General features: G+C 40.9%; 1 protein-coding gene across 4 annotated transcripts in view; it reads left to right on the forward strand.

The window, feature by feature from the left end:
• The window catches only part of ARHGAP26 (Rho GTPase activating protein 26), a 414,131-nt gene that overhangs the window by 140,807 nt on the left and 259,447 nt on the right, over window positions 1–13,877 (forward strand). The gene's annotated exons all lie outside the window — the stretch shown is intronic.

Below are 13,877 nucleotides of genomic sequence, written 5' to 3' on the forward strand. Positions count from 1 at the left end.
AATTCCTTGAGTGAAAGCCACGTGTTAAGCTTATTTGTGCTGTCTGTTCAAGATCAGCAGTGCCAGCATTAAAGATCCTTAAATCCCAGCATGATTCTCCTATAATGCCATTTCTCCCCTTTATTCACACACACACACACACACACACACACACACACACACACACACATATGCACACACACACCCACCGTTTTGTGAAGCCAGTATTTCTGCCCTTTCTGGGACATTTATTTACTTAGGGCCACTTTTTCCTGATTCTAGAAGATGGAGAGTGAGTGCCTTCTGGGGTGTTGGCAGGTTTGGAATGCCTTCTTCTGCCGTGATGTCTCCCTGCACTGGAACTGCTGGAGGCTGCTCGAGCTCTCGTGGAGGGAGCATGCCCTTTGGCTTTAATCAGAAGTTATGGAAACTACCTCATCTCTTCAGCACTTAGTCATTATACCTTAGACTCTCAAGTTAGGCAGCCTGGGTCTAAATTTGGACTTTGCTGCTTTGTAGCCACGTGACTTTCAGCTACAACTACTTAATCTCTCAGGGCCTCGATTTCCTTATCTGGAAAATGAGGATAGTAATAGTACCTAGTTCCTAGAATTGTAAGGATTCAAGGAGATAATGCACGTAAAAAGCTTGGCAGGGTGGCAAATGATAAATGCTCAGCAAGTGTTAGCTGTTATTTGTTAATTAGCTTGTCCTGCACGTTCACCAGACTTGATTATTTTATAAGGTTAGACTGGAAATGATGAGAAGTAAACATAATCTGTAAAGAAAAGAAAGTACCCCAGTTCTTCACCATGTTTGGGGATGTGGAAGGGTAGTAGAAAAGGGGTGCGTGAGGACATACATTGAACTAGGGTAGTATAGGGGAATTGCAAAATGTCTGCCTCACACCAAAATTGGTTATTCTTGGTTTTAAACAAATCCTCACTCAGGATGGTTTAAGCACCTTTATGTGTCTCTGTTCTCAGTAGGGAGTCTAAGGGAATTCATATTGTCAGCATCCATGAAAGAGGTGGAGAAGACGTGTGTGTTTAAAAGCAGAGTTAGTTGTTTGTTTGATGTTTGTCAACTGTTTCTAGAGACTGTCATCTCTTTGTATGGTTATTTGGAAGAAGGTGTGCCTCACATTGCAGCTGTCCCCTATCTGAAAGCCAGCTCAGAGATGATTTCTGAAGCTGAATTGTTTCCTGTTTTCTTCCTCAGAAGTTTTCCCAGAAGTTTTAGAGAGTTGCTTTTTAGGCAATTAAAACTCAACGTGGTGCCTCCTTCTCATTTCCTAATACTTCCTACCCTTTTTTTCCCTTGATTATACCCTTAAAAGCTTTGCATGTCCCAATTATAAGCTGAGAGCAAATGTGTTACATTGAACATACTGAGTGGTTTTGGAAAGTGGATTTGTCCTAAGTTGCTATCTCTGGTTCCCTGGGGATGACACGGAGGGGTTTCAGTTGGGGTTCTGAAAGAGGCAGGTGAATTTCCTCATAGTAACAGGAGGTGAGTAGCTAGTTCTGTCCTATTGCTTATATTTTAAATTTTCTGTATATTGTGGTATTAGGACACCTTAAAAACCTTTCTGGCTGGGGAGAGACTGTCCCTTCCAGAGCTAGCTAATTCTTAGAGATCAAAGGACACAGCCTCCAGCGTGCCACCGACATGCAAATTAACCAACCCAGAGCCAGGCCTCCTCCACCTGGCGCTTAGTCCCCAGGAGGCCATATTCCGTTGCTTTAATTATCTGAGGTCCAGGTACCAGGCAAGGAGGGCCACTCCTCTAGCTTAGAGCCCCCTGAAATTATTCAAACTAGCCAATAAACTGTTGACCCTGCCCTGCTTTGCCTTTTCCTTGGAAACTCCAATAAGAGCCACCACCTAGGCTCTTCCATCACTACCTAACAAGTAGCCCCATGGGTGCTGGCTCTTTCCCACTTTGCCCTGTTAGGTAGGCCGTGCATGCATCCTGTTTCTAGGACCTGGGAGTTTAAGAAACTTTGTTTTCTGAGGTTGAGCGTCTTCTGTGTCTCCTGGCTGTCACCTAAAATAACGTAGAACATGTATGAAACACTTCTCTGTTTTTTATATAGGTTATTATCTTTGAACTCAAAGATTAGGTTACAGTTGGGCAGAATTTTTCCTTATCTGTCTCCTGTTTTGACTTAGGTCTTTCTGCATTTTTCTTACCCATCCAGGAAGGGACTAAGGAGAGAAGGAAAAGCATTTCCATGGGTTCATTGGCAACATTCCTGGGAGCTCTGCCCAGAGTCCTCTCCTCTGGAAGATTCCTGCACCTTGGTTTTTCCGCAGTGTGCTTTAGCAAGGAGTTGATTCCTGCTACCTTTCCAACCTGTGCCTTCCCCAGATTTCTCAGCTGTACCTGAATGGCTAGAGAGGTAGAGGGACAAAATGCAAGTTTAGCACCTAGGACATGTGGAAGTAAAAGAGGAAATGGTTATATTTATAAATGTTTATGTAGTGGCTATTAACGTTTTACTCTATTAAGGTATGCATACATGCTAAAGTAGTATTTTGACTTAGAATATATGACATGGTGGGTTTTTAGGGTTATTCTGAATACTTACATCTTTTAGACTTAGTGCTGATATTTTATGTTATTTTTTAACAGAGGCTATAGCCTTTAGGAAGTGATATTCCAGCCAGTCAGTATTTTTCAGTTGATTCCATGAGCATGTCTCACTGTGTGGTGAGAACCACCTGTACTCAGCGTTCACGGGGGTGCTTGTTAGAGCTACAGCTTCTTGGCCCTGCCCCAGACCTACACAGTCCGTCTGACTCTCCTGGAGAGAGACTCTGAAATCCACTTTTGGAACAAGCTCTTCATTTGTCCTTTATTCTCACTAATAATTGGTGCATTAAACACCATGCCTATCACATTACAGATTTTTTAGAGTATAAAAATGTTTCCTTATTAAAAACATTGTAACAAGGAACAACAGTAAAACAAAACAGAAACCTAAAAAACTGAGGCTTCTTTATGAATCTGCTTAATTTTTACCCATATGGAGGAGAAGAATATAGCTAGTAGAAAAGGTGATTTCCAGCCTCTGACAAGAGATGACCAGGAAAAAAGCAACAGCAGCAACCATCGTAAAACTCACTTTTTAAGTTAAAGGTGGAGGAGGGGTGAGGGAACCAGCAATAAGAGAACACTTTCTAGAAGCTGAACGCTGTTCATACATTCTCATGTTATCCTCATTACAGTCCAAGGAGGATTGTGCTCCAATTAATCCACCTTACTGGTGAGGAATCTGTAGTTCAGAAGTGTGCATCTTCCCCCAGGCTCAGGAAGGATTTGAACTGAGGCGCATGGGCACTCACTGCAGGGCACCCTGCTGCCTCAAAACAGGATACGTTAGAAACGTTTCCAGCGTTAAGCCCTGGGCTGTTGGTACTTGGGTTTTAGAGATACCACTGAAGGTTCAACTTGCTGGATGTGAAATCTGAGAAGTGCTTTCTCACTGTAATCACTTGCACGTGGCATCATAAACAAATGGATGAACTAAAGCTGCAAACTAGCTTCTGTTCTTGCACTTACTGCCTCGTGACCTCCAGAAAATCCTCACATGGCTAACAGTTTAAAGAGGCAGTGCAGTTAGAGCACAGGCACCAGGCACATAGTGCACAGGTGTCCCGTGAATGCCATGTTTTTTTGGGTACACCTCTTCTCCCTTTTATTTTTAAGATGACACTCATTTCTGTTTCTCTAGGGAGCCTAGCATGAGTCAGAAAGCAACAGTGCCATTTATCAGTTGGTTTCATTGTATCACACAATACATTGCTGTTAATTTGTTCCTTCTGAAATCCTGATGAAAAGGGGTTAATCTCTGACATTTATGTCCTAAAGGAAGAAGTGTTGTGACTCTTTGACCAATGAACAAGCTGCAAATCAAATCAACTGTTAGTTCAGAGGTATGGGATTTAGATCCATAGTTCTTGAAATTTGTGTCCCAGGTTCTCTGTAAACTGAATACATTTCAGAAATCTTTTAATTCTTGTATCTAATTGCTTTTCTTTTGATATCTCAACTAGGCTTATAGTCTCTTCTCAGTCTCTTACACCCTTCTATAGTAACTTTGCATAATTACCTAATTCCACATAATCATGTCTTATCTGTCCCTTATTCTCTCTAGTGCCTTTCTTTGATTCCTTTTCTCAGAACTAGTTTTGCGGGAGGTTCAGACCCGAGAATTTGTTGAAGACCCCTGGACTATTCTGAGTAAATATGTCACAGGCTGATGTTTTCATGTCTTTGGCTTTCCTTCAGAAGGGTTTATTTTTACCAGCTTTGAAAAGTTAACGTTAGTAGAAACTCTTCTGTGTTTCTTCAGTTTTAAAGTGAAAAGTTGTTGAGGTCAAGATAGCATGTCCATTAAATCAATGTGATACTGCTTTGAATTTACATTCTGTTTTTGTTTTTAAATTCAATTTCGGGACTCTAGCATTAAGACTATTATAGGGCTTTAAACGAGTGTGTGTGACTTGGAGGGGTTGTAGGATGTTGCCACAATATGATACAAAGGGGAGTATTTTCTTACTTTCTTAGAAGATATTTATTATGAGTTGAATTGTATATCCCTCAATTCATATGTTGTAAGTTCTAATCCCCCGTATCTAAAAATCAAAATTACTTGGAAACAGGGTCTTTACAGAGGTCATCAAGTTAAAGTTAGGTCACGAGGGTAGGCCCTAATCCAGTATGACCGATGTCCTTCTAAAATGGGGTAATTTGGATATGAGACAGGTATGTCCACAGGGAGAGCATCACGTGAACGTGAAGGCAGAGATGGGGTGATGTGTCATCAAGCCAAAGAATACCAAAGATGGCTAGTAAACCCCCAGAAGCTAGGACGGAGGCATGGAAAGGATTCTCCTTCACATACCTCAGAAGGCACCCACGCTGCTAACGGCTTGCTCTTGAACTTCACAGCCTCTAGACCTGTGAGATGCTCAATTTCTATTGTTGCTGTCACCCAGTTTGTGGTACTTTGTTAAAACAGTCCTAGCAAAGGAACCCAGTATTGAATAGGGAGGACCTCCCTCAATCAAGCAGCAGCAATACCCCTGACAGCCTTTTAGATGGATGGGCCAGCACACACTTGTTGAATAATCCCATTGGCAATAAGCCCCACTTCACAAACAGCATATTGACATAAATTACCTTCCTTACTCTGGATACTCTTGATGGTAGCCTAAGCTTTCTTTAGTTTAAAAAAAAAAAATCATTCTTTCTTATGTCTTAATACAGAAGCATTCTTTGGTGTTTTTGTATTACCTTGCCATAGCACCGAGCATTTGATGGTTTATGTTTTATATTGGTTAATTGAGTAAAGACTAGATTTATCATTTTTTCCCCCTTAAAGTATGTCACCTCTTTTTGAGGGAGTTCAGTGTAAAATTCATGGGTAGAAATGGGATTCCATCTAAAAGTAGCTGTTAGTGGTATGTGAGTTACTAATACTTGCCAGTTGGTGCCTTTCTTCAGTCACTCTGAATAATTAACTCTACCGTGAAGCATCCTATGGAAATTAAGGAGCAAAAGTAGAGAAAATGTTTGCTCAAGCTAAAGGATCATGGTGGCAGTCTTCTCCCAGCATCTCTGGATTCGTTTAAAGAAATTTCTCACAGATGTGACACATGGATATTTTCTCCCATATGTTTTCCAGGAGGAGCCACTAAGCCATATGGAAAATAACAGAAACAAAAGGCTTCATTTTGATGCACTGAATCAATATAGTCTCTTGAGTGGTGGTGTTTATACTTGGGGAAAGGAAACAATTAGAATGCTTTATTTTTTCCAGGACTAGCTGACTCCAACAGAAGTCCATACATTTGAAGACATTATGTGGGTACTACACGCCTCATTCCCGGCATTGGCATGGGGGCCAACACAAGCATAGTCCTTACGTTCATGGAGTTTGCTTTTGATTGTAGAAGGAACAGACACAAATGCATACACATAAACGTTCATGCAACTAAAGATATAAACTGGGGTGCTGAGTGTTTCAGCAAACTTGGAGGACCAGAAAGCCGTAGGACAAATGTAACAAACACAGGACTTAATCCTTCTGTTCTTACAGAGATTGATGGCATGACTGGAATACTCTGAATCCATTCCTTCTCTCCTTCCCTCCCTCCCTCATTGATGATGCATAGCATTATCTGCAATGCACAGATGCATAGCATTATCTGCAATGCACAGCGGAGGTAGAAAGTTGAATGAAGCACTATGAATCTACTGGGCTTCCCTTCTTAAAAGCTGTCACCTGATTTTGCTTTCAAACGAAACCTGAAGTCCTAGTGCAAGCTTCCCACAATAAAGAAAGAGGGCTTTGCCTGTGACCAGCACCAACATGATGTGCCACAACCCCTGTCAACTCTGCCGTCGTCCCACTGTACGTACTGTGCATTTGCACAGTGTATGAGCTTTTCTTGGTAGTGGTTGGCTGGTTGTTGAATTAGGTATGTTCTATATACCTCTGTTCAACTCTAAATTTGTGTGTCGGGTAATTTGCTTCCAGAGACATGATAACATCATTTTCTACAGTTTTTAATATAGTACTGTGTGCATGTGGTTGTTTATTTTGTTTCTTATGGAAGTGCAATATTTGAGTTAATTTTGTTCTTTGGGACTTCGGTTAACTATTTTGTAAGATAATGTAAGCGCTTAATCATGTTAGTTGCTATTTAAGTACTCACATAATCTGCATTCCAGTATAGGTAGGGTGAAAAAAATTCTAGGCAAATGAATGGTTGGTTAAAGTAAAAATAGTGGAGGCTTGGAAGATTTACGGAAGATCTGAGAAAATCTACCCAAAACCGTCCAATCAGCTACCATCCTTATTTCAAGGCTCTTTTTATGGCAGGCTGCACAATGCAGTTAAAAGATGCAAACAGCCTTGAATTTCAATTTGGTAACTGCCCCTTACTTGTGTGACTCTGGGCAAGGGCTAATTTATACCCCTCTTGCAGGATTGTTTTGAAGATGGAATATGATAATACTCCTTCCTGATGCAGTCCTGTGTTGGAGAAAGTTGTGCTTTTGAATTTCTTTCTCTACCCCAGTACCTGGGAATTCATTGTTCGTATGTTGAACCTTTGCTTTGGTGGATGTTTCTTTGAGCCTGTTTTTTCCAATTTGATGTTGTTCCTTTGCCTATAGTATAATGATTTTTCAAGTCCTCTGTAAACTAAGAGTGAATGCAGGTGCGTTAAATGTATATGTGCAAAGGGGATGCTGGGGGAAGATTCCGTTTTCAAATTATATATGTGGTAACCCATTATTTGTATGTATTTCCTATACAAGATAAAAAGTTTTATGCCTTTCTTTATGATTGCCTCAAAAGGGAACTGTACTAGGTTAAAATAATACTGTTGCTTCTAATTTGGTATGCGTCGTGTGTGTATGCGCTTGTTTGTATGTCTTGGTGAGGTTGTGTGAGTGTAGAATGGTATGTGTTTTCCAAAAAGGAGCACATTATGTAACAGACTTGCTGCAGTGCTCAACCTCTAGATGGCAGTTTTGTATATTTATTAGTAGCTATTAAGAAGGTCTAGTTGAAAATCAGCTGTCCTTTATATATCAACAATTAGGAGTCGGCGGGGGAGGTGGGGGGTGTTTGTGCGCTAGAGAAGAAATGAGACAAATTACTCCTCAAAGAAAAGGTATTCTAAATGATTCATTCTTTGTCTAGAAATTCCTTCCTCTCACCCTTTTGTGATGGATCATTTCATACCCACTTCCCTGCAAAAGCAAGCATGCTCCGTTAATCAAGCCTCTGTTTAAACATTACATTTTACCTTGCTTTCTAAATGAAAAGTGTCAGGCTCTTTGCTTCAGGGATGGCTTATTTCAGGATGGTGAAGAAAACAGATGTGTGATTTTGGCTGTCCGATGTGTGCTGAGCACCAGGCAGACCTGCCTTTCCCTCTCCGTGCAGGGCGCCTTTATCTTTCGCAACAGATGAATCTATTTTTCCTGATTTCAGACTTCCGCTCCCCGCCCCTCCTCTTCTCACCCCTGGTTTGAAATAATATTTGATTTTGCCTTCCTGGTGGTTGGATTAGAGTGCTGGTCTCAATACCACTGACATTTTAGACAGGAAATGGCTTTTCCTTCCTCAGAGGGTGTTCTGCTCTGACTTCCATACTTGGGTGGGGGTAAACTGGGAGGAAGTATTGTGCTTTCTGGATTGCTTCTTGGCTGTTCTGTAAAATAAGCGAGTTGAGAAGTTCTTGGAATCTTAAATATTCATGCAGTTTGAACTTGTCATCTAGTGGTCTTCGTCCTCTTCTTTTTTGTAAATTAACGGAGAGAGTGTTTACTCTTTGACTCTGGTTTAACTAAGGATGGGACGTGGTGGTTCATGGATTTTACGAAGGGAGACTGGATTTGTACTCTTCAGTCTGTGTACTGAAATTTGTTTTGCTGATGGTGAATGCCAGTTAATTTGCCAACTTCTAAGTATAAAATAAGTTTGGTGTTTTTTTTTTAATATAAAACAAAATGTTGCTTTTAAATAAATCTGAAAAGAGGAAACAAATCAATCACTAAATTCCACTTACTTACATTTCTATTCACTATGAGCTAGAATACTAAAAATGAAAAATTAATAAATGAACTAACAAATTTCTTGAATTAGACAATTTTTTCAATTTGTTATCAGTGGTAGTAACAAGTATTTTTGTTCTCCCGGAGTTTTACTCATTATGGCAATTAATAATGCTGTCTCCTGCTGCTGCTGCTGCTGCTTCTGTGTTAAACTGTGCTTTCTCCTATATTCCCGGTACCTAGCATCATGGCTGGCCCGTAATAGGTAATCAGTATATGTTTCTTTTAGGATAATGCTGTTTCATGTGCCAAAGATTTATTTGGTCTTCCTAATGTTTTATGACTGCACTTTCCTTAAAAATAAAAATGTAGGAAATTATTTCATATGATTGGCAATATTTACTCTTGAGAGTATCCTTACTGGTATGGTGCTCATTATTTTAGGACATTTCCTCTTAAGAGGTTAATGCTGTATGCTAGAATATGTTATAATTTATTCATTGTTAGGATCAGATCCTTTCTAAATTGATGAGAAGCCTGCTTCTGAAAACTTCTTAAGGTGTGTATGTTTGTGTGTGTGTGTGATAGAGAGAGAGAGTGCGTGCACGCACGCACAAGCTATGCTTCCCCTTTTTCCTTCTCTCCCCTTAAGGTTTATGGAGCTGGTCACCATGGATCCCAGGGCACATACACTGCATGCACATGGGGGCAGTACAGTATTGTGCTTTTGTATGGGCTTTGCTTCAGAGTCAGCAGACTGGGTTCAAGGTGAGGCTTTGCCACTTACTAGTGGTATGACTTTTGTAAGTGTTTTAAAGAGGTATAATGATAATACCTACTTCGTATAGTTATTTTGAAGAATAAACGATATTGCAGGTAAAGGCCTTAGCACAGTACTTGGCACATAGTAAATATTAGTCCCAGGTAATGGGCCACTAGTTTGCAACTTCCGGTTTCTCTCTCAGTTTCTCTGTCTCTTACCTATAGCCTACTCATATCCTTTTTATGCAGAAGGATCTCTAATGCACAAGACCTTCAGTGAGTCATTATCTCAGTGCATGTATAGTTGTGCATATTCATAACTTTTTATCTCCACATAGATTAATGTTGCCCTCCAGTGATGACACTGGGTCCTGAGTATTGGGGAAAAAAGGGGAAGTAGTCCACGGTTCTGAAGAGCTGGAGATGCTCTGCTGAATTTGACTGTGAGGTGAATCAGAAATACAAACATGCATCGTTGTTGGTTCTAGTGCATCAGATGACTTTATAATATGCCCTGATAACTTGGGGTGGAGCTCAGAGGAAGACAGACACAGACACTAGAAGTTGCAAACTGGTGGTCCACAGGCATATTTTGTTTGGCTTGAGTAGTGTTTGAGCCAACATGTTGAAGTTGGAAAAATCTGTAAATTTTGGTCCCCCTCCCCATTTGCCAGCTGTTTTTAGAGCTGAGTGGTGGATGCCTCCTTTAGGGGAGGCATATATGCTCCACTTTGCTGCAGTCCCCAACATGCCCTTTTGTTTCACTGTGTTGACAGGTGACAGCTGCTTGTGCCGTTATTTTTCCCATAGAAGGGAAATACTTTTTTGTTCCTATGACTATCAAAAAGTAAATGTGCAAAAGAACAAAATAATGGGCTGCATGTTATAAGGAAAATGAGACTGAGCCTGTTTTCCTTGGGGCAATAAATAATCTTTTTATTCATTCTCATTTTGCTTACTTGCTGTTCTCTGTAGATGTTTGAGTCTGTAATCTCATAGACAAGAAAGCAATGTCATTCTCTAAGATTATTTGGCATGACTTTGGCCATATCTCTGTGTAAATGAAGATGTCCTGAACCTTGAACCTTAGTAATGGTTGGGAACCTGTTTTCCCAGTAGCATTTTAGAAGCAGAGGACCACTTCTTGTCCCTGGCACTTGTGTGGCTCTTTTCCGCTGTGGATGGCAGCCCATTCTCCAAGCCTTCACCATTCCCTGTCTTCTTATATAAGCATAACTTGACTTTTACATGTGCTGTAGTGTGGTTGAAAGCTGGGGGATGAACTCTTGCCAACAGAAGACTTAAAGTCTTATGAATGAGTAACTCCTAGATCTTTGGATCTTTGCAGGTTGATTTAGAAAGAATAGTACTGTTAGATTCTGAGTGTTTGTTTCAGTGAGGTGGAGTCACTAACAGCATTTCCTTGTCCAGTAGGAAGTGGTGGAGTTGCCAAGCCACTGAGATCACTATTGTTGACTTAGATTCAGGAATAAGATTAGAGCAGGAAAGCTGTGAGTGGCCCTGAAGTCAGGGCTGGTTGTGATTCTGCTTGCTCTCTGCTGCTGAGGAGGCTGTGAGCTGACATCAGTGGTCCCCAGCTCCTGGATGTGGCAGTAAAGGGTGCACTGTTTTCCACGGGCTCTTTTTTCTTTTTTTTTTTTTAAGATTTTTATTTATTTATTTGACAGAGAGAGACAGCCAGCGAGAGAGGGAACACAAGCAGGGGGAGTGGGAGAGGAAGAAGCAGGCTCCCAGTGGAGGAGCCTGATGCGGGGCTCGATCCCAGAACGCTGGGATCACGCCCTGAGCTGAAGGCAGACGCTTAACGACTGAGCCACCCAGGCGCCCCTCCACGGGCTCTTTTGGATGCCAGAGTTGAAGGGGATATGGTGCTGGGGCACGGTTTGCCCTGTGACAGATGAGTGATTTTCTGCATCTCCTCCTCTGTCACGAGAGAGGTGGAGTGCTAGCTTAGAGAAAATTGCAGATACTTGTTCACAGTTCTGAAGCGATAAAGATACAGCATTAACCAAGGATTTATTCAGAGTCAAAATGAGGTGCCATATTTTACATTGTATCTTAGGGTTTAGCTCTAGAAAGGATTGCAAATCCTTTGTTACTTCTCCTAACTTCTCCCAACTAATCTGTTCCTTGGCAGATTTTCTAAAATGTGCCAAAGGCCCCTCTTTGCCCTTATCAATTATCCGACATTAATTCCAGAAGGGGGAAGTAGGCCACATCGATGCTTTACTCAGGAGGAAAAAGGAAATGGCCATGATACCAGAACCTGTGTGTCAGTGCGGCCCCTGGCCTGGCTCCCTTTGTGGTAGAGGTGTGATTTTCAGTGCTGTGTGTGAGTATGTTGGGGGTGGGGTCATATGTATCAGAAGCACCTGTGGCTGGTTTCTTTTCCTTTTTAAACTGTATACACCTGCCTTCTTCCTCCATCACTTTGACCCTACTGCACATTTGCCATCTTTTTCTCTCCACCCACCACCACCATTTGCCCCAGTGATAACAACTAACTTTTGGAGCATTTACAGTGTCTAACACTTTGAAACACTTTATGAATATCTCGTTTAACTTTCACAATGACTCCTTGAAGTAGGTACTGCTTAAATCTGCAGTGTAAAGAAGAGTATAGAGTAGTTTAGTTACTTGTCCCCTAGGCACTTACACAGCTATGAAACACCAGAGTCAGGATAGCTAGTGAGCCTAAGTTATTGATGACAAGGCCTATCTCTTTGGTATTTAAAAGACTTTTTTTTTAATTGAGGTGTGTAATCACAGTAAGATGCACGAATCCTAAGTCTGTATCTTTATGACTACCCCCACAACCCCTGTACCTGTGTAACCACCAGATCAGGTTATAGAACATTGCTGTTACCCGAGGAGAAGGTTTCCTATCAGTCATCATCATACCTCTTCCCCAAGATGAAATCACTGTTCTGAATTCTGTCACCATAGATGACTTTGACTAGTGTTTGAACATCATATCAATGGAATCATAGTGTTAGTAGTTTGCGTCTGGATTCTTTCTTTCATTATTATAAGATTGATTCATTTTGTTGATTGTACCTAGTAACTGGTTCTTTCTTATTTTTGTGTGGTGTTCCCTTGTTTAAATATAAACAATTTATTCTTGTAGATGGATATTTGAGTTTTTTTTGTTGCAAAGCTTGGCCCTTAAGAATAAAACAGCATTCTTGAATGTGTCCTTTGATGGACATAAGCATTCATTTCTCTTGGATGTATGCATGGACGTAGAATTGCTAGTTCATACAGCAGGTGAGGTGTATGTTTAGTTTTAGTTGATAATGCCAAAATGGTTTTATCAATTCTCTTTCTAGCAATGTATGAGAGTTCCAGTGGCTCTGCATTCTTGCCAGTACTTGGTATTGGTGGTCTTCTGAATGCTCTCCATTCAGGAGGGTGTTTGTTATATTTCTTTGTGGTTTCATTTGCATTTCCTCGAAGAGACATCATGTTGGGCCCTTTTTCTTACGTTGTTGGCCATTTGTGTGTCCTTCATGAAGCGCCTATTCATGTCTTTTATCCATTTTATTAATTGGATTTTTTCTCTTATTTGTTGGCATTCTTTTTTTTTTTTTAAGATTTTATTTATTTATTTGACAGAGAGACAGCCAGCAAGAGAGGGAATACAAGCAGGGGGAGTGGGAGAGGAAGAAGCAGGCCCCCAACGGAGGAGCCTGATGAGGGGCTCCATCCCAGAACACCGGGATCACGCCCTGAGCCGAAGGCAGACGCTTAATGACTGCGCTACCCAGGCGCCCCTAGCATTCTTTACATATTCTGGTTAAGAGTCTTGAGATATAAACTACAACATCTTCTCTTTCTCTGTAGTTTGTCTTTTTACCCTTTTAATGGTACCTTTTTATGGATGAAAATTATTCATTTCGGTGAAGTCTTATTTCCTCACATTTTTTCATTATGATTAATGCTTTCTTTTAAATTTTATTTTTTTAAAGATTTTGTTTATTTGTCTGAGAGAGAGCATGGGGGGGGGGGCAGAAGGAGGAAGGGAAGCAGAGTCCTCACTGAGCAGGGAGCCTGACATGGGGCTAGATTCCAGGACCCTGAGATCATGACCTGAGCTGAAGACAGACACTTAAACCAACTGAGCCACACAGGTGCCCCCATAATTAGTGCTTTTTGTATTCTTAAAAAAAAAAACTCATCATCCACTGGGTGTTATACGCAACTAATGAATTATTGAACGCTACATCAGAAACTAATGATGTACTGTATAATGCCTAACTTAACATAATAAAATAATAAAAAACGCATCACCTTTCCATCTCTTGAGTATCTTGAGGCAGAAAAAATGTGGAGAACCACTGCTGTAGAGTCAGCCATAGTCACACTGGACATCGTCATATTCTTGGTTTGGATTGGCTGTTTGAATGGTGTTCTGGTGGTGATCATATTTATGAAACACTTTAGGCTTTACAGAGCCCTTTATTGTTTGATCTTATTTGATACTATGCGGGAACTCCCTGTGGTGCTTAGAGGAGAGCTTGGTCCTTTCTGATGG

This window comes from Ursus arctos, unplaced genomic scaffold (genome assembly GCF_023065955.2).
Source record: "Ursus arctos isolate Adak ecotype North America unplaced genomic scaffold, UrsArc2.0 scaffold_5, whole genome shotgun sequence".
Lineage (NCBI taxonomy): Eukaryota > Metazoa > Chordata > Mammalia > Carnivora > Ursidae > Ursus > Ursus arctos.